Source organism: Natator depressus, chromosome 1 (assembly GCF_965152275.1).
Source record: "Natator depressus isolate rNatDep1 chromosome 1, rNatDep2.hap1, whole genome shotgun sequence".
Classification (NCBI taxonomy): Eukaryota; Metazoa; Chordata; order Testudines; family Cheloniidae; genus Natator; species Natator depressus.
This window is the reverse complement of record NC_134234.1, coordinates 348,609,411-348,635,895: the sequence shown is the minus strand read 5'-3', so window position 1 is coordinate 348,635,895 and position 26,485 is coordinate 348,609,411.

Below are 26,485 nucleotides of genomic sequence, written 5' to 3'. Positions count from 1 at the left end.
GCCCAATGTCACATGGGGTGTCTGTGACAAAGCCAGGAACTGAATCCAGCTCTTCTGGATCCTAGTCCAGCCCCTGAACCTCTGATTCCTCCTCCCCCTACAGCCAGCGCTAATGGGCAGCCTGCACACAAGGTCTAGCTGTGTTCAGGACAGCTGCTGCGCACGCCTCCCACTGCCACTCTGGGAAGCATCCTGGAAGAATCATAGAACTGGAAGGTCCCTCAAGAGGTCATCTAGTCCAGTCCCCTGCACTCATGGTAGGATTAAGAATTATCTAGACCATCCCTGACAGGCGATTGTCTAACCTGCTCCTAAAAACCTCCAGTGATGGAGATCCCACAACTTCCCTGGGCAATTTATTCCAGTGCTTAACCACCCTGACAGTTGGGAAGTTTTTCCTACTGTCCAACCTAAACCGCCCTTGCTGCAATTTAAACTCATTGCTTCTTGTCCAATTCTGAGAGGTTAAGGAGAACAATTTATCTCCCTCCTCCTTGTAACAACCTGTTATGTACTGAAAACTGTTATCATGTCCCCCCTCAATCTTTTCTTCTCCAGACTAAACAAACCCTGGGCAATGTTCTGGAACTGCTTCCCACGAAGCCAGTCAGGACTCTGGGGAAGTCTCCTTTCTGTGAGCAGACTGTCTGCAGGACACACAGCTCACACAGCTTCCACCTTCCTGGGTCTGACCTCGGAGCATTCAGCATCCTCTGCCCCTCCGTGTGCTTCCCACAGCGAGTCCGCCCAGGCGGGGTCCTGGGGAAGCCAGAGGGTCCTGCACCCCTGTGACGATGTGATGCAGCAGGGAGGGGTGAAGTGTTGACCTGGGAATGTGCCCTGGGGATGGGAGACCTGAGAGCCTGTCACCTGAGCCAGGAGGGGGAGGGGGAGGTAACACCTCTGCCCAGGAATGTGAAGACAGGCTGCAGGAGACAGCTGCTAGGAGGGTTTAGTTTTCAGTTTGGGGCTGGGTGGAGGAACACAGGGAACCTCAGGGCTGGGGTCTAAGCTCCCTGCTCCCCCAGAAGGACTTGACTGAGGGGTCCTGGTTGTACCCACAAGCTCTGTTTTGGACTGTGTTCCTGTTGTCCAATAAACCTTCTGTTTTACTGGCTGGCTGAGAGTCTCAGTGAATCCCAGGAAGAGGGGTGCAGGGCCTGGACTCCCCCACACTCCGTGACAACCCCAACTCCGCAGTCATTGGAACAATGTGTACAGTGGGGGTGCTGAGAGCCATTGAACCAAACTGTAAACTCTGGATATGATGGAAACCACTTCAAGCCAGGGGGTGCAGCAGCTCCCCCAGTTCCAGCACTGATGAGGCCAAGGTCCCAGTGTCTCAACTGACCACTGCCAAACACACAGCTGGAATCAGGCTGGTTCACCAGGGTGTTGGGATGGTTAAAACTGGTTTAGCATTATAAGGATGCGTTTAGACGTTATTGAATACTCGTGAGTGGCTGCCTGCGTTACTTTCACTTATAGCAGCCATATCCCCTATGGCCAGGTAATACATGAGCAGTTGTGTTCTTAGCCCCGTGACTGTGTAAGTCACCAGACAGCAGAGAGGCGTTCAGTAGTGTAAAGTGCTGATCTTCTGTCAATGTTGTTACGTCTTTCCCAAAAGGACAATCCCTCAACAGCAGACGACTATTGTGGGACATTAAAGAGGACAAAAAAGTTTCTTGTTCTTCTCTCCCCACATGAGCATGTTCTGCTCCCCCTCCTCCTTGTAACAACCTTTTATGTTCTTGAAAACTGTTCCCATGTCCCCTCTTAGTCTTCTCTTCTCCAGACTAAACAAACCCAATTTTTTCAATCTTCCCTCATAGGTCATGGTTTCTAGACCTTTAATCAGTTTTGTTGCTCTTCTCTGGACTTTCTCCAATTTGTCCACATCTTTCCTGAAATGTGGTGCTCAGAACTGGACACAACACTGGAGTTGAAACATAATCAGCGCGGAGTAGAGAAGAAGAACTTCTTCTCGTGTCTTGCTTACAACACTCCTGCTAATAATACATCCCAGAATGATGGTTGCTTTTTTTTGTAACAGCGTTACACTGTTGACTCATATTTAGCTTGTGATCCACTGTCACCCCCAGATCCCTTTGCACAGTACTCCTTCTGGCACCGACCCCAGAGGTGTCTGTGCAGTGCCTGGCACGGACCCTGAGCTGGCGCTGACCCCGGGGTGATCTGGACAAACTGGAGAAATGGACTGAAGTAAATGGGGTGAAATTCAATAAGGACCAATGCAAAGACCAATGCTCCCTTAGGAAGGAGCAGTCAGCTGCACACATACAAAAAGGGAAATGACTGCTGTCACGAGGTGTGGGGGAGTCCAGGCCCTGCACCCCTCTTCCTGGGATTCACTGAGACTCTCAGCCAGCCAGTAAAACAGAAGGTTTATTGGACAACAGGAACACAGTCCAAAACAGAGCTTGTGGGGACACCCAGGACCCCTCAGTGAAGTCCTTCTGGGGGAGCAGGGAGCTTAGACCCCAGCCCTGGGGTTCCCTGTGTTCCTCCACCCAGCCCCAAACTGAAACTAAACCCACCCAGCAGGTTCCCTGCTGCAGCCTCCATCCACATTCCTGGGCAGAGGTGTCACCTCCCCCTCCCCCTCCTGGCTCAGGTGACAGGCTCTCAGGTCTCCCGTCCCCAGGGCACATTCCCAGGTCAACACTCCCCCCTCCCTGCTGCGTCACATCGTCACATCTCTCCCCCCTTCGAGACTGAACTGAGCGGGGTCACTGTGACCAGTGACCTGGGGAAGTTCGGGGCCCCCTCTCCGGGACAGCGCATCCGCTATCAGGTTGGCACTTCCCTTCACGTGGACCACGTCCATGTCGTAATCCTGCAGGAGCAGGCTCCACCTCAGGAGCTTGGCGTTGGCTCCTTTCATCTGGTGCAGCCAGGTCAGGGGAGAGTGGTCGGTGTAGACGGTGAAGTGTCGCCCAAAGAGATAGGGCTCTAGTTTCTTGAGGGCCCACACCATGGCCAGGCACTCCTTCTCGATGGCCGCGTAGTGTTGCTCCCGGGGTAGCAACTTCTTGCTCAGGTACACGATGGGGTGTCTCTCCCCCTTTTCATCCTCCTGCATTAACACCGCCCCCAGTCCCGTGTCGGAGGCGTCGGTGAACACCACAAAGGGCTTGTCAAAGTCTGGGTTTGCTAGAACTGGGCCACTGACCAGAGCCTCCTTCAGCGCCCGGAAAGCCTCCTGGCACTGCTCGGTCCAGACCACCTTGTCTGGCTTCCCCTTCTTGCATAGCTCAATGATGGGGGTGGCTATGGCGCTAAAGTGGGGCACAAATCTTCGGTAGTATTCTGCCATCCCAACAAAGGCTTGGACCTGCTTTTTGGTGTGGGGAGCGGGCCAGTCTCTGATCACCTCCACCTTGGCCGGTTCCGGCTTTAGGCGGCCGCTCCCCACCCGATGGCCCAGGTAAGATACTTCAGCCATCCCCACCTTGCACTTCTCCGCTTTGACAGTCAGCCCAGCCCCCTGGAGTCGGTCCAGCACTTGTCTAACCTGGGACACGTGGTCCTCCCAGGTCTGGCTAAAGACACAGATGTCGTCAATATACGCCACGGCAAAACTCTCCATCCCCCTCAGGAGCTGGTCCACCAGGCGCTGGAAGGTGGCCGGCGCTCCCTTGAGGCCGAAAGGCAGGGTCAGAAACTCATAGAGCCCCAGAGGGGTGATAAAGGCCGATTTCAGCCGGGCATCTGCATCCAGCGGCACTTGCCAGTAGCCCTTTGTAAGGTCCATGGTGGTAAGGTACCGAGCTCCTCCCAGCTTGTCTAGGAGCTCGTCCGGCCTGGGCATGGGGTAGGCATCCGATACAGTGATGGCATTGAGCTTCCGATAGTCCACACAGAACCGGACTGACCCATCCTTTTTGGGGACCAGCACCACCGGCGAGGCCCAAGGGCTGGCCGATGGCTGGATCACCCCCAAAGCCAGCATGTCCCGGACCTCTCTTTCCAGGTCCTGAGCAGTTTTCCCTGTGACTCGGAAGGGGGAGCATCTTATCGGCGGGTGCGACCCTGTCTGCACCCGGTGGACAGTCAGATTAGTGCGTCCAGGCTGGTTGGAAAACAGCTGTCGGTACGGATGCAGCACCCCCCTGACCTCAGCTTGCTGGGCAGGGGTGAGCTGATCCGAGAGGGGGATTGTTTCCAGGGGGGAACCAGCTCTGGTCCCAGGGAATAGATCTACTAAAGGGTCATCTCCCTGCTCCTCCCACTGACCACACACAGCTAACACCACATTCCCCCTGGCATAATATGGCTTCATCATATTCACATGGTACACCCGGCGGTGGTGGGCCCGGTTCGACAGCTCCACCACATAGTTTACCTCATTGAGCTGCTTGACGACCTTGAACGGGCCCTCCCAGGCGGCCTGTAGTTTGTTCTTTCTCACGGGGATGAGAACCATCACCTGATCCCCGGTGGCGTAGGCACGGGCCCGCGCCGTGCGGTCATACCAGACCTTCTGCTTCCTCTGGGCTCTGGCCAGATTCTCCCTGGCCAGGCCCATGAGTTCAGCCAGTCTCTCTCGGAAGGTCAGGACATACTCCACCACTGACTCTCCATCGGGAGTGGCCTTCCCCTCCCACTCGTCTCTCATCAGGTCCAGGGGGCCCCTCACCCTCCTTCCATATAACAGTTCGAAAGGCGAAAATCCGGTAGACTCCTGGGGCACCTCCCTGTACGCGAACAGCAGGTGAGGTAAGTACTTGTCCCAATCCTGCGGGTGCTGGTTCATAAAGGTTTTCAGCATCATCTTTAGCGTCCCGTTAAACCTCTCCACCAGCCCATTGGACTGGGGGTGATACGCTGAGGCCCAGTCATGCCGGACCCCACATTTCTCCCACAAGCACCGGAGCAGGGCCGACATGAAGTTGGAGCCTTGGTCTGTCAAGACTTCCCTGGGGAACCCCACTCGGCTGAAAATGGTCAGGAGCGCATCTGCCACGGTGTCTGCTTCAATGGAAGCTAAGGGCACTGCCTCGGGGTAGCGGGTGGCGAAATCTACCACCACCAGAATGTATTTCTTCCCCGACCGGGTCGTCTTGCTGAGAGGCCCCACGATGTCCATGGCCACCTTCTGGAAAGGCTCCTCTATGATGGGCAAAGGTCTCAACGCCGCTTTCCCCTTGTCCCGGGCCTTCCCCACCCTCTGACAGGGGTCACAGGATCGGCAATACTGCCGGACGGTGGTAAAGACCCCGGGCCAGTAAAAGTTCTGTAGCAACCTCTGCCGGGTGCGCCGGATTCCCTGGTGCCCTGCGAGGGGGATGTCATGGGCCAGGGACAGGAGCTTGCGGCGGTACTTCTGGGGGACCACCAGCTGCCTCCTGATCCCACAGGACTCCCCTTCCCCTGGGGGAGCCCATTCTCGGTACAGGAACCCCTTCTCCCACAGGAACCTCTCCTGGCAGCCTCTCCTCATGGTCCGTCCCTCACTGAGGTCGGCCAGGTCCCTGAGCTTCTGCAAGGAGGGATCTTTCCTCAACTCGGCCTGGAACTCAGCGGCTGGGGAAGGGATGGGGCCCGGTTCCCCCTCCGTGGCCAGGTCTGAGGCCGCAGCCTCTCTGAGCCGTGCCCCTCGGCGCTCCCTCCCCACCCGAGTAGGGTCTCGCGCCTCCAGTGTGGTACCCTCCCCAGGGTCAGGTCGCAGTGCCCCTCGCCGGCTCTGGCTACGGGTCACAACCAGGGCGGTCTTGGGGTCGCTTGGCCAGTCCTCTAGGTCTCCCCCCATCAAAACTTCAGTGGGCAAATGGTGGTGTACCCCCACATCCTTGGGGCCCTCCTTGGTCCCCCATTTCAGGTGTACCCTTGCCACGGGCACCTTAAATGGGGTCCCGCCCACCCCCGTCAGGGTCAGGTAGGTGTTGGGCACCACCCGATCTGGGGCCACCACCTCGGGCCGGGCCAGCGTCATCTCCGCGCCCGTATCCCAGTATCCATTGACCTTCCTCCCATCCACCTCCAGGGGAACAAGGCACTCTCTCCGGAGGGACAGCCCCGCACCCACCCTGTAAACCGAGCACCCTGAGTCCAGAGCCTCCAGCCCTCTGGCGGGGCTGGCTGGGGGTACTCTTCCCTCCTGAGCAGGTGGCAAACTGGTAGCCCCCCTTTCCTGGGTCGCCTGCCCCTCGTCCAGCTGAGTCCCTACCCAGTTAACCCTGGGTAGGTTGGGTCTGCTCAGTTTGTCCCTGAGCCCGGGGCACTGGGCCCGTACGTGGCCTCTCTGGCCACAGTGATAGCAGCTCAGGTCACGTTGGTCCCCTCGAACGGGTCGGAGGGGCCCGACACCAGGCGTTCCCCTTTGGAGGGGGTTCTCCCTATTTCCCCGCTGGGAGGCCCCATGGTGACTCTCTCTCTGCATCGGGGGGGGCCTGTTCTTTTGGGACTCCTCCCGGCTACCCCCTGACCGACTGTTCACAAACTCGTCGGCCAGCTGCCCTGCATGCTGGGGGTTCGCGAGCTTTTTGTCCACCAGCCACAGCCTCAGGTCGGAAGGGCACTGTTCATACAGGTGCTCCAGTACAAACAGGTCAAGCAGGTCCTCTTTAGTTTGGGCCCCCGCTGTCCACTTGCGGGCATATCCCTGCATCCTGTTGACCAGTTGTAGGTAGGTGACCTCAGGCGTTTTACGCTGACTCCGGAACCTTCTCCGGTACATCTCGGGGGTCAGCCCAAACTCACGGAGCAGGGCCTGTTTGAACAGTTCATAGTCCCCTGCCTCTGCCCCTGTCATCCGGCTGTAGACCTCCACGGCTTTGGGGTCCAGTAAGGGGGTGAGGAACTGGAGCCTGTCTGCAGGGTCAACCCTGTGCAGCTCGCAGGCATTCTCAAAGGCCGTCAGGAAGCTATCTATGTCCTCCCCCTCCTTCCGCTGGGCCAGGAAGCACTTATCAAAGCTCCTTGCAGTCTTGGGTCCCCCCTCACTCACCGCAGCCGGGGCCCCACTGCTCCTCAGCCTGGCCAGCTCCAGCTCATGCTGTCTTTGTTTCTCCTTCTCCTGCTGCTCATGTTGACGTTGTTTCTCCTTCTCCTCCTGCTCATGTTGACGTTGTTTCTCCTCATGTTGACGTTGTTTTTCATGATCCTCCAGCTCCCTCATTTTCCTCTCCCTCTCCCATTCCAGCCGCATCCGCTCCAGGGATGGGGAGCTCCGCTGGGAGGATCCCCTGCTGGCTGCTGGGGTCAGGGGGCCCTCGGTATTCGCTGGGCTTCCCACAACCCCTCCCCCAGGCATAGGTAGGAAGGGTCTCGGGGTGTCCTGGGCAGCAGTCTGACCCCTCCCAGCCTGGTCAGGCCCCAGGGCCCACGCTGCGTCCGCCGGGCGGCTTCCCTCAGGGACAGGGATCGGGTCATCCAAGCGATCCCTCTCCTCCAGCTGGGCAATCAGCTGTTCCTTGGTGGACCTCCCGACGCGCAGCCCCCTCTGCCTGCACAGCTCCACCAGGTCGCTCTTAAGGCGTTTAGCGTACATCTCCCGGCTGGCCACTCGCAGGCCGGGCAGCTGTCCACGGTTTCCAGGAAAAGCCCCTAGTGTGCCAGTCCTTCTTGAGGTCACCACCTCTTTGCCAGGGTCGAGCTGCAGACTCCTCCGCCCCTGGGATCGCTCGCTGCAATCCCCCGGGGGACCCTGTTACTGCAAAAGTCCTTCTCTCTGGTGACACACTCCCAGGGGTTAACCGCCCCCTGAAACCGTCTCTCTCTGAATCTTCAGCACGCCTGGTCCCCGTCAATCCCCCTTCGTTTTACTGTTCCCCAGTCACTTACTGCAGGAAGCGCCGTTCACGGGGTGCAGTAGATCCCACGGCTGCCACCAGTTGTCACGGAGTGTGGGGGAGTCCAGGCCCTGCACCCCTCTTCCTGGGATTCACTGAGACTCTCAGCCAGCCAGTAAAACAGAAGGTTTATTGGACAACAGGAACACAGTCCAAAACAGAGCTTGTGGGTACACCCAGGACCCCTCAGTCAAGTCCTTCTGGGGGAGCAGGGAGCTTAGACCCCAGCCCTGGGGTTCCCTGTGTTCCTCCACCCAGCCCCAAACTGAAACTAAACCCACCGAGCAGGCTCCCTGCTGCAGCCTCCGTCCACATTCCTGGGCAGAGGTGTCACCTCCCCCTCCCCCTCCTGGCTCAGGTGACAGGCTCTCAGGTCTCCCGTCCCCAGGGCACATTCCCAGGTCAACACTCCCCCCTCCCTGCTGCGTCACATCGTCACAACTGCCTACAAAGGAGTCCTGTGGAAAGACATGAGAAGTAATTCTTCCGCTCTAATCCGCACTGATTAGGCCTCAGCCAGAGGTGAAAGAGCCGGTACGCCGTGCCGGACCAGACCAGCTTCCCCAGGCCGGCGATTTAAAAGGCCTGTGGCTCCCGGCAGAGGCCGCAGCCCCGGGGCCCCTTAAATCGCCGTCCGAGCCCCGCTGCCGGAGCCCCTGGGTGGCAGAGGCAGTGATGTAAAGGGCCCTTTAAATCACCCCCGGCGACTTTGGCGGCCACTGTTCCCCTGGGGGCTCCGGCAGCAGGGCTCGGGCAGCGATTTAATGGGCCTGGGGCTCCAGCTGCTGCTGCCACAGTGGAGCCCTGGGCCCTTTAAATCTTCCCCAGAGTCCCGAGCCTGGGGTCGTGGTGGCAGCGGGGACTCCGTCAGCAACTGAAAGGGTCTGGGGCTCTGCTGCGGTAGTGGTGGCGGGAGCCCGGGGCCCTTTAAATCGCCCCGGAGCCCTGGCCTTGTTTGGGCACCGGAGGCGTTTCCAAGCTGGGCTGGGTTGAGCTGAGCAGCCAGGCTACCTGTGAGTAAATGTGCAGCCTGCACCAAACTAAGCACTTAATTAGCAGGAGCATCTTCCTCAAGAATGTCACCTAATTAACATAGAGAATGGTGATTAAAAGCCAAGGGGGAGAGAAGGCGCCAGGGAAGGAGGAGGCCAGCCAAGCAAGGCCAATGGGGCTATCAGGGAAACCTGGGCACCTGCCAGCCTGGGCTTTCCACCCCACTGCCGCCCCCCGGGGGATCCTAGCCCCACCCAGAGCGAATCACTGCGACTCTCCCCCCAGAATCCCAGCCCTGACCAGAGCAGGTCACTGCCCCCCCAGGGGATCCCAGAGAAGGTCCCTGACACCCCCCCACCAGGGGATCCTGGCCCCACCCGGAGCCTGCCCCCCCAGGGGATCCCAGAGAAGGTCCATGCCCCCTTCCCCCTGGATCCCAGCCCCGCCAAGAGCAGGTCACTGCCCCCCACCCCAGGATCCTGCCCACAGCGGGTCACTGACATCCCCCTCACCCCCGCCCCCGGGGGATCCCACCAGCTTACCTCGTGAGGTAGGAGCAGTGAAGGCTGGAACTGCTGCCCACCTCTCGGCCAGCCGAGCTGCCCCAAGCCCACAGGTTGAATCTGAGCTGCAGAGGATGCCTGGTGGGGTTTGTCTGGTTAATTAACACTTCAGGAGGCTCAGGCCACCTGCCCATACAGAGGTTAATCACTCAGGGAAACAGGGCAGGGCTTGTCCTTTTTGAGCGACCATGACAGTTCCCTGCGCTCGTAGCCCTTCCCCAGGGCTCTCCATTGCCAGTGCTCCAGGGAACATGCAATGACCAGCTGATAGCTCGGCCTCACCCCTCAGCACCCGGGGGCTGCTCACCCTTGGTCCTCCCAGAATGAATAGCTGGGTCACAAGAATTATCTTCGTCTTGTGCTGGGGCTGTCACAGCTCACAGGACACACTTAAAGTCAGTGCCTGGGGCAATTCTGTGGGCTCAGGCCGGGGTGGAGGAGCGGGGGGTCCTGGGAGCCTGTGCACCCATGAGTCCCCTTGTCCATCCCCTTCCTTCACAGGAAGCTCTGCATTGCCGTCAGCATGCCCATAACTCTTGCAGCTCTGCATTATGACACTGACTATAATCAAATTTGGTGCTTCAGGGCTTAAGCCAGTCACTTGCAAGGGTCAGGAAGGAACTTTTCCCAATGAACGACTGGCCAGCTGTATTCTGGGGTTTGTGTTTCACCTTCCTTCGGACGCATCAGACATTGACCAGGGCTGGATCCAGGACACCAGGCACGTGACCAGCGGTGCAGAGCTTTTTCTAGGGATCTGGCTGGTTTCGCTCACATGCTCAGGGTCACGCGGGTCATCAGATTTGGGGTGGGGAAGGAATTTTCCTTTGGGTCAGATTGGCAGGGACCTTGGGGACCTTTCGTCTTCCTCTGGAGCATGGGGCCTGGTTCACCTACTGGCACCATCTGGGAAGGCCTCCCCTACTCAGTTCCCTGCCACTGCAAGCACCTTGGGCACTGATGGCTTCTCGGTCTCTCCTGTTCTCTGCCTGGCCTCACTAAGGACTGACGTGCTTCGGCTAACTAAAGTTTTGGGCTCAGTATGGGGTAACTGCCGAAAATAAGAACATAAGAACGGCCCTACTGGGTCAAACCAAAGGTCCATCCAGCCCAGTATCCTGTCTTCTGACAGTGGCCAGTGCCAGGTGCCCCAGAGGGAATGAACAGAACAGGGAATCATCAAGTGATCATTCCCCTGTCGCCCATTCCCAGCTTCTGGCAAACAGAGGCTAGGGACACCATTCCTGTAAATGTAATGGCCTGTGGTGTGCAGGAGGGCAGACTGGATGGTTTGATGGTCCCTTCTGGCCTTGGACTCTGTGACACGATGAAATCATTAGGTGCTCAGATACGTGAGTGCTAGTATCTCGCTAACTAGCTAGTGTCAACACCTTGGCTCCCTGCCCAGGGAACTTATTTAACCGGGTTGGCTGACTTCAGACAAGGCAGCTGGTGGGGCTTTCTTGACTAGTTCACTTTAGTAACTCAGCCAAACGCATTAACATGAAAACACCTGTGTGATCCTGACCCACTCCGGTGAGGTAAAGAGAAGCAACCACTCCACCTTCCCTGTCCCGTTCATTATTCCATATCCTGCTGTCCTAGCCCCTCTTACTCATCTCCACTCGAAACTATAGTAGTATTTGCAGGCCCCTAATCACTGGCACTGCCCATCTCTGAAGCCCTTGTGATGCTGGCAGACCAGGTGCCAGCTCAGGCCAAGGTCCCCCTGGCTCAACTGAACACTGACAAACCCACGGCTGGAATCAGCCGGCTCGCCAGGATGTGAGTACTGTTAAAACAGGTATCAGCATTACAAGGGTGTGTTTAGTGTTCAGACTCTATGGAATGCTGATGAGTGGCTGCCTGCGTTACTCTCACTGGCAACATCCGTACCCCACACGATAAGGTAAAGTTTGCATGTCTGCATTGTAAGGCTCGGTAACTGTCAGTCACCGGGCAGAAGAGAGACATTCCGCTACTCTGGAAGCACTACGACGGCACAGCTGCCGCGGTTCTGGTGGCGACACGCTAAGCCTGCGGGAGAGGGCCTTCGTAATTACTCCACCTCCTCGGAGAGGCAGTAGCTGTTGGCGGGAGCAGCTCTCCTCTCAGCATAGCGCTGTCCACACCAGCACTTCGGGGGGTGTAAGTAGGTCACTCGGGGTGGATTATTCACACCCCTGAGTGACTAGTTCTAATGTAGACAAGGTCCCTAGTGTAAAGTGCTGATCCCCAACAGAAGGTGTGATGTCCTGGCCAACAAGGAAGGCCCATTGACCCCAGACAAACTAGAGTGCGGCATTAAAGAGGACAAAAGACTTTGTTGTTTACTTTCCCTGAAACCGCCAGCTGAGTCTTGCAAGTGTATTCCTCCCCTCAGCTAAGTTTGCAGCTCAAAGCAGAAGGGGGGAAGGGAATAGAAACCCCAAACCAGGGGGAACTGTATTGCATTGTTGCTTGGACTCTCGGGGCCAAGGATTACTAGACAGAAGCAAAAGATCCCTGCTTACCATAGAAGCTTCTATTACCATTCAAAACTTAAGATTGGAACTCATTTGTGTGCGTCTATGTTCACCTGCTTCAGCCTTGTAAATAACAGTCTTATTACCTTGTCCTATATGATAAATCTGTAGACAGTTATTGTAGGATTGGCCACATGCATTGTCTTTGTTGTGAGAGCTAAAGTACAATTGATCCGGGGTAAGTGATTGGTCCAGTGGGACTGGAGTGATCACTTTAGATAAGCTATTACCAGCAGGAGAGTGGGGTGGGGGGAGAGAAAACCTTTTGTAGTGATAAACACCCATTTTTTCATGGTCTGTGTGTATAAAAACATCTTCTGTATTTTCCACAGGATGCATCCGATGAAGTGAGCTGTAGCTCACGAAAGCTCATGCGCCAATAAATTGGTTAGTCTCTAAGGTGCCACAAGTACTCCTGTTCTTTTTGCGAATACAGACTAACACGGCTGCTACTCTGAAACCTGAGTATTGCTATGATCCTTAGTGTTCGGGACCATCTATCACAAAGGTACACTCACCTGGGTGGCGAGGTGGATCAGAGTGCCCGAGGGGACTGTCGGTGATTCCATGTTACGGCTGCTATAGAGCTGAGCAGTTTACACTGGATAATTGGTTGGTGACATCAAAGTGTAGAACTCACAGACAATCTGGGGTTTGTGCCTGAGACTGGGGTCTCTGATGGCCCTGCGTGGGGAGGGGAAGTGGGGTCTCTGATGGCCCTGCGTGGGGAGGGGAAGTGGGGTCTCTGATGGCCCTGCCTGGGGAGGGGAAGTGGGGTCTCCGATGGCCCTGCCTGGGGAGGGGACGTGCTCAGATTCTCCAGTGCAGTCAGCGGGGAGAGTCTGGATTCACATCACTAAGGCCGAGGGGAGCTGAGACAGCTGGTGACATGTGGCAGATACCGCAGGGCGGGGGAGCCCCTCGTTCACACAGGCAGCCGCTGAGGTGAATCACCCACTGGCTCTGCCCCCGCGTGCAGCCTGCCCTCCCGCTGGGCCTGCCCGTGGGGAACTCAGGGACGCCTCTCTGGGCTCCACAGCAGCCCACCCAGCAAAACCAGCAGCGGGGAGGCGCTGACTCCACCCCCTGCCAGGTGCCTGGCTATGCCCCCGGCGCTCAGTGCATGCTCACCCTGACACACTGCAAGGACCCAGACCCTTGCACACACACCCCGTGCACACACAGCTGGACAGGCTGTCTCCCACTCCCCCCCAGGTGTGCACACAGCCCGTGCACACACAGGTGGACAGGCTGCCCACCCCAGACGTGCACACACAGCCGTACAGGCTCCCCTGCCCCCAGATGTGCGTGCGCACACACACTTTGCTCAGACATTCATTCACCCCTCTGCACACCCCCAGCATCCTCCCCTGCCTCCCCCGCGTGCCGTGCGTCACCAGCTCAGCCTCGTGCATCTCGCCTGAGCAGCCGTGAGCCAGGGATTGTCAGAAAACAAATGGAAATCACACAGAAAACCTTGAGTTTTGCAGATTTTAGTGTGACCATGTGATGCTGTTGCCAGGACGACAAGTCATGTGCCCCCAGCTGTGACTTACACCTGTTGCAGCCCGTAAGTCAGGCCCCGGGGCTTCCCAGGGAACCAGGCTTTGGGCACATTCTGGCGCCCCTCGCCACGCGGCCTCGTCTGCCCTGGGCAGCCACGATTCGCCCACCCTTGCTAGGAGAGCCCCAGTCTTTGGGGCCCTTCTTGTCCCACACAGTCCCCACGTCAGACCGGGGGCCCTCTGCGGCTCTCAGCCCTCGGCCTGTCCCAACGGGGCCCGCTCTGTGCTTGCTCAAGGGCTGTCGTGGCCAGTACCAGGGTGTCCGGCTGTACCGGCACCGGGGCGTTGGGCCAGGACCACCAGGGCCCTCACAGCAACTCTTGGTCGCCTCCCTGTTGGCCTCTCCGCCGCTGCCCGGGGTAAGCCCCGCTCGCCGGACATAACCAGGGCTCTGCGGCTACCCAGGACCCAGCCACTCTCCGTAGAGAGCTCACAGCCTGGGTCAGCCGGGCACAGGGACTCGGGCCCTTCTCTCTGGCCCGGATCTCCCTGTGGGCAGCACTCGCTTGAAGTGCCCGCCAGGCCGGCCGGAGAGCCGGGCATGGGGGTGGGGAGGAGGGCGTCTTCGCGGGGGCGGCCAGAGCTCTGGGTTGGAATGACGGCGGGGCCAGGCCTTCGCCACAGACCACGGGTGGAGCCTCCTTCGCGCGTGGCTCAGAGACGGTCACTTGCTGTTTGGAGCCACCTGAGCCGTGCCCAATGGCAGCAGCTGGGCACTCGCCGGCACGGGCTGGGACGGGCTCACCTGCCTTGTGTAGGGCTGGCCCCGGTGCTGGCTCAGACGTGGGTGGTGCACCGTGAGCCTGTGTCCCGGGGTCCGCGGGCGATGCTCTGGAGCTTCTCCCTACGAAGCCAGGCAGGACTCTGGGGAAGTCTCCTCTCAGGGAGCAGCCTGTCTGCAGGACACACAGCTTCCACCTTCCTGGGTCTGACCTCGGAGCATTCAGCATCCTCTGCCCCTCCGTGCGCTTCCCACAGCCAGTCCGCCCAGGCGGGGTCCTGGGGAAGCCAGAGGGTCCTGCCCCCCAACTCCGCAGTCAGATGTGACTCTCAGCCAGCCAGTAAAACAGAAGGTTTATTAGACGACAGGAACATGGTCTAACACAGAGCTTGCAGGTGCAGAGAACCGGCCCCCTCAGCTGGGTCCATTTGGGGGGCAGGGAGCCAGACAACCACTTCTGCCCTTCACTCCATGTCTCCGGCCAGCCCCAAACTGAAACTCCTCCAGCCCCTCCTCCTCTGGGCTTTTCCCTTTCCCAGGCCAGGAGGCCACCTGATTCCTTTGTTCTCCAACCCTTTAGCTCTCACCTTGCAGGGGGGAAGGGCCAGGCCATCAGTTGCCAGGAAACAGGGTGTCGGCCATTCTCTGTGTCCAGACCCCTGCACACCCCTGCCTTCTAGGGCTCTGCAAGGATCATACACCCTTCTCCCACCCCCCTAGATACTTAAGAACTGCCTAGGGGGAAACTGAGGCACCCCCACACTATTCAGAGGAAACATTAAGAACAGTCCCACTTCGTCACAGCCTGGTAGGAGGAGGCTGCAGCCCGGTACCTGATCACCAGCAGCTGGACACTTCGCCACCTGTGAGACACACACACCTGGATCCAGCATGCTTGGAGAGGAGCCTGGGCAGAGGCAGCGAAGGGAAGCCCATTGTGGGTGTAGAGGAGGCTGGGGCACAAGGAGTGCCCTGGGCAAGGTCCGTCTCAGGCTGTGAGCAACCTGGGGCAGGGCCACGTCTGCCTATGCTCGTGTAGAGCCCAGCGCAATTGGGCCCGATCCCGGGTGGGGCCTGGGGCTGCTGCAATACAGATAACTATAGCTGGGTGCTGGCGGGCCCCAGGATCTCTGAGCCTCTCTGCCTTAAGGGGGGTCTGGCTGTGGGGGCAGGGGCTGCCCCAGAAGGGATCCAGTCTAGTGCTGGCCCTGGGGCATTCACAGCCCCTGGAGAGAAATTTCCCAGCTGGCGTTTCTGGAGAGGGACCTGGCTGTGTCCCAACCTTCGACCTGGGGGTATCTGTGTTCTTGGGGACCCTGCCATTGACTCCTAGGCCCACAGGATGAAGGGTATACAGTGATGGCACCCAGGGGACAGGATCGCTCCCTTGGGACTGGCACTTGCCCGCTGTCAGACATGACTGCAAATGCCCCTCCCCAGTACCTGCCCTGGGATCAGGTCAGGACTGACTAGGAGTGTCTCTGGGATTGCTTCATGCTGCTCAGCACCTGGGTCCATGAGACGCTGGGATCAGGCCTAGGTGCTCTCTGAAAAGCCGGCTTTGCGGTGATGCCCTTCCCAGTGGCCGGGGCGCTTGCCCTGCATTTAATGCTGTGCTCCATGCAGATGCCTTTGATTCCGTAACTCACAGCCCTGGGAAGGCACCATCTGCAGCCGCACTGTAGGGAGCTTTCCTGCCGAGCCTGTGCCTGCCACGTCTGCTCTGCCACATGACCGGTGATGCATCCTAGGAGCTGGGGATGGCCTGGCCCAGTGCAGCCACCCTCATGCCAGGCACCTGGGGACTCTGCTCACCTCCTGGCCTGCATGCCCCCCCCCATCCCCCAGAACTGCATCTCCCCCTCCAGAACTCTGACCAGAGATGGGACCCAGCTTCCTCTGGGCCCCACAGCCTTGTCCCTGTGTCTGAGGGCACCATGCTCCTGGGCTCCAGTTCCGGCTGCCCAGGGTATGTTCCATAACCGGCCCCAGTCCAGTCGCAACTTTAGAGTGCAGTGCCAGCTCTGTGGACTCTGCTTAGCTCTATGCACAGCCTCCCACTGCCCCATAGATCCATAGATGTCAAAGCCAGGAGGGACCATTAGGCTCATCTAGTCTGGCCCCCTGCAACACGCAGGGCAGAGAATCTCAGCCAGTGATTTCCCTATCCTGCTTATCTCTTCTGGCTGAGCCAGAGCCTCAGAAACAGCCAGTGTTGATTTAAAGACCTCAGGGGGAGAACAGGGGGCCTGAACCCCAAGGAATAAGCAATTGAATCAGCTGATTGTATAAAAGATTATTAAACGTGTATCGAGTAAGTTCTTTTGTGAAAGCCCATAACCCTGGCGATTAATGTCACTGTGAAATGTCCGTATTAACACTCTGTGAGAGATTATGGATGCTCACTGATACTCTGCTTTAAAGTCTCTGGCCAAACAAAGGGAGAAACAGGTTTTCTCCCACACAGGAAAGATGGTTATGACTCACTGCTTACAGTTCATCCAGTGTCTGACCCCCCTGCAGCATTGTACTAGGAGAGGTGTGACCTTGGGAGCCCCTCAGTACCAACTGGTAGAGGGACCCCGCAGACTGTAACTCATAGCAGGCCTGACACATACATTGCCCCAACACACTGTTGTCATAATATGGAATTCAAAGGTGTCATGTAAGGCATCCTATGTAAACTGATGACATGTTGGTCCTCAAAATCACTGTGTGATGTATGTATGGCTTGTGTACAAAGAGCTATGGATGTGTGCTAGAAATATGTTCTTAAAATGTGTTTAGGAAAAAGAGCATGAACCTAGCCTGCCCTAGACAAAGGAATGTGTGTTCACCCATCTGACTAGCTTGGTTACAGGCAGAGGACGATGGAAGTACATCTACATGTAAGGTAAACAAAACCATTGAGATAAATGAGCGGGGAAGAAGTCCAGTTAACAATCATGCCAGGCGACAGAATCTGAACCCCAGGAAGCCTTCCTGGCTCTTGAGGCAGAGAGAACGGACTTTGAGTAATACAGGGAGCAAAACCACCTTTTAATTTCCCATCACAGAGGAGATGTAGGGTACAGCACTTTGTGAGCTTGGGAAAGTTGGATCACCCAGTCTGCAGGACAAAGGTTGCTGGTAACTGGATGTAAGTAAGAAAACTGCTTAGGCAAAGATTATAATGTGCTAACATTATGTTTTAGTCTCTAGGAAGTGTATTTTGTTTTATGCCTAGCTCTTGTGTTCTTGCTTAGTATCACTTAGATCTCTGTTCGTGGTTAATCAGCTCATTCTTGTTTTATTACAAAACCAGCTCTGTGCTATGTATTAAACTGGAGAGTGAGTCCTCAGCTAGCCAAGCAGGCTTCTGTGAGCTCTGTCTCTTTGCAGGCAGCAAACTTAGTCCCTTTGGTGAGTGTCCAGGGAGAGGGACTGGACAGGGAAGGGAGTTGTCTCTGGGGAACTGGGGATCACTGCTTATTACCAGCAAGGCAAGGTTTGGATGGGCAGAGTCCTGAAGAGCTGGCTGGCAGGCAGACAGGCTGCTGCATCAGGGAGCTGACACAGCTCAGCAGCAGCAAACCTCTCACTTGCTGAGGTTGAGTGGGTAAAACAGGAGCTCACAATTCAGGGTATATCACAGACTCCAAATGATGGAGAACCCACCACATCCCCAGCTCAGCTGTTCCAATGATCAGTTGTTAAAATGTTCTTGAGTCCAGTTTGAATTAGATCCATAGGCTCTTGGGCTGCTGTTGTCTACTAGGGTGAAGACCCCCCACCTCCCCCATCAGCAATCTCCTCCCATGTATGTACCAGATGGACCATGATCAAATCACCTCCTGACCTTCTGAAACCTCAGGGTCAGTCCATCGAAGGGTGATACCAGCCGGGCGCTGCTCCCTCACCCATGGCTAGCAGGAGGTACCAGTGGCTTCTCTACAGTGTACTCCGGAGCTTGACTGGGAAGGGGCATACGTAGTGAGTACCCTTGCTTGGGGCCAGCAGGTGAGGGCGGGAGAGGGAACTGGTAGGGTTGTTTGCAGTGGGTGGTGGCCAAGTGACCAGATATCTCTGGGAGGTGGGTGACTTCTCATGATGTCTATCTGCAGTGTCCTCATCTGTTCTAAGTACCCCTTCATCACCATGGTAGCTGAGCACCTTCCAGTTGTACATTCAGGGAGTGACTGTCACGTGTGGCTCATCCTCTCCCCAGGGGCTCTGTGCACAGCGTGATGCTCTCTCTTGGTAGAGTTATGGGTTTATCATTCTGCTCTGTGTTATCTTAGTGAAGGCTGGTTGGAGCAGTGCGCCCGTGTGACGAAGCGGGACTGTTCTTAATGTTTCCTCTGAATAGTGTGGGGGTGCCTCAGTTTCCCCTAGGCAGTTTTTAAGTATCTAGGTGGTGGGTGTGACGATGTGACGCAGCAGGGAGGGGGGAGTGTTGACCTGGGAATGTGCCCTGGGGACGGGAGACCTGAGAGCCTGTCACCTGAGCCAGGAGGGGGAGGGGGAGGTAACACCTCTGCCCAGGAATGTGGAGGGAGGCTGCAGCAGGGAACCTGCTCGGTGGGTTTAGTTTCAGTTTGGGGCTGGGTGGAGGAACACAGGGAACCCCAGGGCTGGGGTCTAAGCTCCCTGCTCCCCCAGAAGGACTTCACTGAGGGGTCCTGGGTGTCCCCACAAGCTCTGTTTTGGACTGTGTTCCTGTTGTCCAATAAACCTTCTGTTTTACTGGCTGGCTGAGAGTCTCAGTGAATCCCAGGAAGAGGGGTGCAGGGCCTGGACTCCCCCACACTCCGTGACAACTGGTGGCAGCCGTGGGATCTACTGCACCCCGTGAACGGCGCTTCCTGCAGTAAGTGACTGGGGAACAGTAAAACGAAGGGGGATTGACGGGGACCAGGCGTGCTGAAGATTCAGAGAGAGACGGTTTCAGGGGGCGGTTAACCCCTGGGAGTGTGTCACCAGAGAGAAGGACTTTTGCAGTAACAGGGTCCCCCGGGGGATTGCAGCGAGCGGTCCCAGGGGCGGAGGAGTCTGCAGCTCGACCCTGGCAAAGAGGTGGTGACCTCAAGAAGGACTGGCACACTAGGGGCTTTTCCTGGAAACCGTGGACAGCTGCCCGGCCTGCGAGTGGCCAGCCGGGAGATGTACGCTAAACGCCTTAAGAGCGACCTGGTGGAGCTGTGCAGGCAGAGGGGGCTGCGCGTCGGGAGGTCCACCAAGGAACAGCTGATTGCCCAGCTGGAGGAGAGGGATCGCTTGGATGACCCGATCCCTGTCCCTGAGGGAAGCCGCCCGGCGGACGCAGCGTGGGCCCTGGGGCCTGACCAGGCTGGGAGGGGTCAGACTGCTGCCCAGGACACCCCGAGACCCTTCCTACCTATGCCTGGGGGAGGGGTTGTGGGAAGCCCAGCGAATACCGAGGGCCCCCTGACCCCAGCAGCCAGCAGGGGATCCTCCCAGCGGAGCTCCCCATCCCTGGAGCGGATGCGGCTGGAATGGGAGAGGGAGAGGAAAATGAGGGAGCTGGAGGATCATGAAAAACAGCGTCAACATGAGGAGAAACAACGTCAACATGAGCAGGAGGAGAAGGAGAAACAACGTCAACATGAGCAGGAGGAGAAGGAGAGGGAGCGTCAGGAGAAGGAGAGGGAACGTCAGGAGAAGGAGAGGGAACGTCAACATGAGCAGCAGGAGAAGGAGAAACAAAGACAGCATGAACTGGAGCTGGCCAGGCTGAGGAGCAGTGGGGCCCCGGCTGCGGTGAGTGAGGGGGGACCCAAGACTGCAAGGAGCTTTGATAAGTGCTTCCTGGCCCAGCGGAAGGAGGGGGAGGACATGGATAGCTTCCTGACGGCCTTTGAGAATGCCTGCGAGCTGCACAGGGTTGACCCTGCAGACAGGCTCCAGTTCCTCACCCCCTTACTGGACCCCAAAGCCGTGGAGGTCTACAGCCGGATGACAGGGGCAGAGGCAGGGGACTATGAACTGTTCAAACAGGCCCTGCTCCGTGAGTTTGGGCTGACCCCCGAGATGTACCGGAGAAGGTTCCGGAGTCAGCGTAAAACGCCTGAGGTCACCTACCTACAACTGGTCAACAGGATGCAGGGATATGCCCGCAAGTGGACAGCGGGGGCCCGAACTAAAGAGGACCTGCTTGACCTGTTTGTACTGGAGCACCTGTATGAACAGTGCCCTTCCGACCTGAGGCTGTGGCTGGTGGACAAAAAGCTCGCGAACCCCCAGCATGCAGGGCAGCTGGCCGACGAGTTTGTGAACAGTCGGTCAGGGGGTAGCCGGGAGGAGTCCCAAAAGAACAGGCCCCCCCCGATGCAGAGAGAGAGTCACCATGGGGCCTCCCAGCGGGGAAATAGGGAGAACCCCCTCCAAAGGGGAACGCCTGGTGTCGGGCCCCTCCGACCCGTTCGAGGGGACCAACGTGACCTGAGCTGCTATCACTGTGGCCAGAGAGGCCACGTACGGGCCCAGTGCCCCGGGCTCAGGGACAAACTGAGCAGACCCAACCTACCCAGGGTTAACTGGGTAGGGACTCAGCTGGACGAGGGGCAGGCGACCCAGGAAAGGGGGGCTACCAGTTTGCCACCTGCTCAGGAGGGAAGAGTACCCCCAGCCAGCCCCGCCAGAGGGCTGGAGGCTCTGGACTCCGGGTGCTCGGTTTACAGGGTGGGTGCGGGGCTGTCCCTCCGGAGAGAGTGCCTTGTTCCCCTGGAGGTGGATGGGAGGAAGGTCAATGGATACTGGGATACGGGCGCGGAGGTGACGCTGGCCCGGCCCGAGGTGGTGGCCCCAGATCGGGTGGTGCCCAACACCTACCTGACCCTGACGGGGGTGGGCGGGACCCCATTTAAGGTGCCCGTGGCAAGGGTACACCTGAAATGGGGGACCAAGGAGGGCCCCAAGGATGTGGGGGTACACCACCATTTGCCCACTGAAGTTTTGATGGGGGGAGACCTAGAGGACTGGCCAAGCGACCCCCAGACCGCCCTGGTTGTGACCCGTAGCCAGAGCCGGCGAGGGGCACTGCGACCTGACCCTGGGGAGGGTACCACACTGGAGGCGCGAGACCCTACTCGGGTGGGGAGGGAGCGCCGAGGGGCACGGCTCAGAGAGGCTGCGGCCTCAGACCTGGCCACGGAGGGGGAACCGGGCCCCATCCCTTCCCCAGCCGCTGAGTTCCAGGCCGAGTTGAGGAAAGATCCCTCCTTGCGGAAGCTCAGGGACCTGGCCGACCTCAGTGTAGGACGGACCATGAGGAGAGGCTGCCAGGAGAGGTTCCTGTGGGAGAAGGGGTTCCTGTACCAAGAATGGGCTCCCCCAGGGGAAGGGGAGTCCTGTGGGATCAGGAGGCAGCTGGGGGTCCCCCAGAAGTATCGCCGCAAGCTCCTGTCCCTGGCCCATGACATCCCCCTCGCAGGGCACCAGGGAATCCGGCGCACCCGGCAGAGGTTGCTACAGAACTTTTACTGGCCCGGGGTCTTTACCACCGTCCGGCAGTATTGCCGATCCTGTGACCCCTGTCAGAGGGTGGGGAAGGCCCGGGACAAGGGGAAAGCGGCGTTGAGACCTTTGCCCATCATAGAGGAGCCTTTCCAGAAGGTGGCCATGGACATCGTGGGGCCTCTCAGCAAGACGACCCGGTCGGGGAAGAAATACATTCTGGTGGTGGTAGATTTCGCCACCCGCTACCCCGAGGCAGTGCCCTTAGCTTCCATTGAAGCAGACACCGTGGCAGATGCGCTCCTGACCATTTTCAGCCGAGTGGGGTTCCCCAGGGAAGTCTTGACAGACCAAGGCTCCAACTTCATGTCGGCCCTGCTCCGGTGCTTGTGGGAGAAATGTGGGGTCCGGCACGACTGGGCCTCAGCGTATCACCCCCAGTCCAATGGGCTGGTGGAGAGGTTTAACGGGACGCTAAAGATGATGCTGAAAACCTTTATGAACCAGCACCCGCAGGATTGGGACAAGTACTTACCTCACCTGCTGTTCGCGTACAGGGAGGTGCCCCAGGAGTCTACCGGATTTTCGCCTTTCGAACTGTTATATGGAAGGAGGGTGAGGGTCCCCCTGGACCTGATGAGAGACGAGTGGGAGGGGAAGGCCACTCCCGATGGAGAGTCAGTGGTGGAGTATGTCCTGACCTTCCGAGAGAGACTGGCTGAACTCATGGGCCTGGCCAGGGAGAATCTGGCCAGAGCCCAGAGGAAGCAGAAGGTCTGGTATGACCGCACGGCGCGGGCCCGTGCCTACGCCACCGGGGATCAGGTGATGGTTCTCATCCCCGTGAGAAAGAACAAACTACAGGCCGCCTGGGAGGGCCCGTTCAAGGTCGTCAAGCAGCTCAATGAGGTAAACTATGTGGTGGAGCTGTCGAACCGGGCCCACCACCGCCGGGTGTACCATGTGAATATGATGAAGCCATATTATGCCAGGGGGAATGTGGTGTTAGCTGTGTGTGGTCAGTGGGAGGAGCAGGGAGATGACCCTTTAGTAGATCTATTCCCTGGGACCAGAGCTGGTTCCCCCCTGGAAACAATCCCCCTCTCGGATCAGCTCACCCCTGCCCAGCAAGCCGAGGTCAGGGGGGTGCTGCATCCGTACCGACAGCTGTTTTCCAACCAGCCTGGACGCACTAATCTGACTGTCCACCGGGTGCAGACAGGGTCGCACCCGCCGATAAGATGCTCCCCCTTCCGAGTCACAGGGAAAACTGCTCAGGACCTGGAAAGAGAGGTCCGGGACATGCTGGCTTTGGGGGTGATCCAGCCATCGGCCAGCCCTTGGGCCTCGCCGGTGGTGCTGGTCCCCAAAAAGGATGGGTCAGTCTGGTTCTGTGTGGACTATCGGAAGCTCAATGCCATCACTGTATCGGATGCCTACCCCATGCCCAGGCCGGACGAGCTCCTAGACAAGCTGGGAGGAGCTCGGTACCTTACCACCATGGACCTTACAAAGGGCTACTGGCAAGTGCCGCTGGATGCAGATGCCCGGCTGAAATCGGCCTTTATCACCCCTCTGGGGCTCTATGAGTTTCTGACCCTGCCTTTCGGCCTCAAGGGAGCGCCGGCCACCTTCCAGCGCCTGGTGGACCAGCTCCTGAGGGGGATGGAGAGTTTTGCCGTGGCGTATATTGACGACATCTGTGTCTTTAGCCAGACCTGGGAGGACCACGTGTCCCAGGTTAGACAAGTGCTGGACCGACTCCAGGGGGCTGGGCTGACTGTCAAAGCGGAGAAGTGCAAGGTGGGGATGGCGGAAGTATCTTACCTGGGCCATCGGGTGGGGAGCGGCCGCCTAAAGCCGGAACCGGCCAAGGTGGAGGTGATCAGAGACTGGCCCGCTCCCCACACCAAAAAGCAGGTCCAAGCCTTTATTGGGATGGCAGGATACTACCGAAGATTTGTGCCCCACTTTAGCGCCATAGCCACCCCCATCATTGAGCTATGCAAGAAGGGGAAGCCAGACAAGGTGGTCTGGACCGAGCAGTGCCAGGAGGCTTTCCGGGCGCTGAAGGAGGCTCTGGTCAGTGGCCCAGTTCTAGCAAACCCAGACTTTGACAAGCCCTTTGTGGTGTTCACCGACGCCTCGGACACGGGACTGGGGGCGGTGTTAATGCAGGAGGATGAAAAGGGGGAGAGACACCCCATCGTGTACCTGAGCAAGAAGTTGCTACCCCGGGAGCAACACTACGCGGCCATCGAGAAGGAGTGCCTGGCCATGGTGTGGGCCCTCAAGAAACTAGAGCCCTATCTCTTCGGGCGACACTTCACCGTCTACACCGACCACTCTCCCCTGACCTGGCTGCACCAGATGAAAGGAGCCAACGCCAAGCTCCTGAGGTGGAGCCTGCTCCTGCAGGATTACGACATGGACATGGTCCATGTGAAGGGAAGTGCCAACCTGATAGCGGATGCGCTGTCCCGGAGAGGGGGCCCCGAACTTCCCCAGGTCACTGGTCACAGTGACCCCGCTCAGTTCAGTCTCGAAGGGGGGAGAGATGTGACGATGTGACGCAGCAGGGAGGGGGGAGTGTTGACCTGGGACTGTGCCCTGGGGGTGGGAGACCTGAGAGCCTGTCACCTGAGCCAGGAGGGGGAGGGGGAGGTGACACCTCTGCCCAGGAATGTGGATGGAGGCTGCAGCAGGGAACCTGCTCGGTGGGTTTAGTTTCAGTTTGGGGCTGGGTGGAGGAACACAGGGAACCCCAGGGCTGGGGTCTAAGCTCCCTGCTCCCCCAGAAGGACTTCACTGAGGGGTCCTGGGTGTCCCCACAAGCTCTGTTTTGGACTGTGTTCCTGTTGTCCAATAAACCTTCTGTTTTACTGGCTGGCTGAGAGTCTCAGTGAATCCCAGGAAGAGGGGTGCAGGGCCTGGACTCCCCCACACTCCGTGACAGTGGGATAAGGGTGTATGATCATTGCAGAACCCCAGAGGGCAGGTGTGTGCAGGGGTCTGGACACAGAGAATGGCCGACACTCTGTTTCCTGGCCACTGATGGCCTGGGCCCTTCCTCCCTGCAAGGTGAGAGCTAAAGGGTTGGAGAACAAAGGAATCAGGTGGCCTCCTGGCCCAGGAAAGGGACAAAGCCCAGAGGAGGAGGGGCTGGAGAGAGTTTCAGTTTGGGGCTGGCTGGAGACATGGAGTGAAGGGCAGATGTGGTTGTCTGGCTCACTGCCCCCCAGAATGGACCCAGCTGAGGGGTCCTGTTCTCTGCACCTGCAAGCTCTGTTTTAGACCATTTTCCTGTCGTCTAATAAACCTTCTGTTTTACTGGCTGGCTGAGAGTCCCGTCTGACTGCGGAGTTGGGGGGCAGGACCCTCTGGCTTCCCCAGGACCCCACCTGGGCTGACTCGCTGTGGGAAGCGCACGGAGGGGCAGAGGATGCTGAATGCTCCGAGGTCAGACCCATGAAGGTGGAAGCTGTGTGAGCTTTGTGTCCCGAAGACAGGCTGCTCACAGAAAGGAGACTTCCCCAGAGTCCTGACTGGCTTCATGGGGAGGAGTTCCAGAGCATCGCCCAGGGACGCCGTGACAGCCCGACACTTGGAGCGGTGGCTGGGGAGGTTAGGAGGGTCCTTTGCATCTGTGGCAGTTCATTCCACAGGCTGGGACCGGCCCCTGAGAAAGCTTTGTCTCCTGCCCAGATGAGCTGCTCCTTTGTGCCAGAAGAGCAGAATTCTTGATCACAGGCTTCACCTTGGAGCTTTAGGCTCTTTTAGATTCACTGGGCCCAGGCCATTGAGCGCTTTGAAGATACAGAGCGACACCTGGAACTTGACGCAACGTTCTCTGGGAAGCCAGCGTAGCGAGCAGAGGACAGGCATGATGTGCTCGTGGCAGCCAGTGCTGCTCAGGAGACAAGCTGCAGCATTCTGGACTAGTCAGAGCTTCCTAAGCATGAGGCAAACCCTCAGCCAGACCAGGGCTGCTCACTCAGCTGGCCCCCCAACAGCCCCATCTGTGGCCACACCAAGTCGCGAACCTCCTCCTGGGCTGGCCAAGGAGAAGGAGGCTGGATGGGGAGGTGCTCTGCGAGTGTGGGGCCTATGTCTGCTCCTCCCTTGCCTCACATCCCCGGGCACAGTTCCTCTGGGCTGCCTCTGCTGGCCCCCTGGACGCCTTTGAGCAGCAGTGCTGTCTGGGGTTCTCTGCTCCATGTCCCGCTCTAGCTCCCTGCTTTTGACCCTGTAACCCTGTAACGATGCTGGTTCTGGCGGGACACAACTGAGAGTGCCCATTCAGGACAAATTACTTAAAGCAGGGTAGTTACAGCCCAAGGCTGGGGTTTCTGTGCACACCAAGGCAAACTAAACCAGCCAAACAGAGAAGACTTTGGTTCTACCCCAATGGCTAACCACAAGTCACTCAAGCAATTCCCTTAGACACTCCAGTTTCCCAGTATCACTCGTTATGGGGACAAATGGTTATGAAAACCAATACCCCTGTAAAAGAACAAAGGTTCCCTCGATCCCAAAGGACCAAGCCCCAGACCAGGTCAATATACAAATCAGATCTTACCCACAAATCACGCTGTTGCCAATCCTTTAGAATTTAAAATCTAAAGGTTTATTCATAAAAGAAAAGAAATAGAGATGAGAGCAAGAACTGCTTCAATGGAATCAATGACATACAGTAATGGCAAAGTTCTTGGTTCAGGCTTGCAGCAGTGATAAAATAAACCGCAGGCTCAAATCAAGTCTCTGGAGAACATCCACAGCTGGGATGGGTTTTTCAGTCCTTGGTTCAAAGCTTCAGCATAGCAAGGGTCGGTCCTGGGGCCGGTTT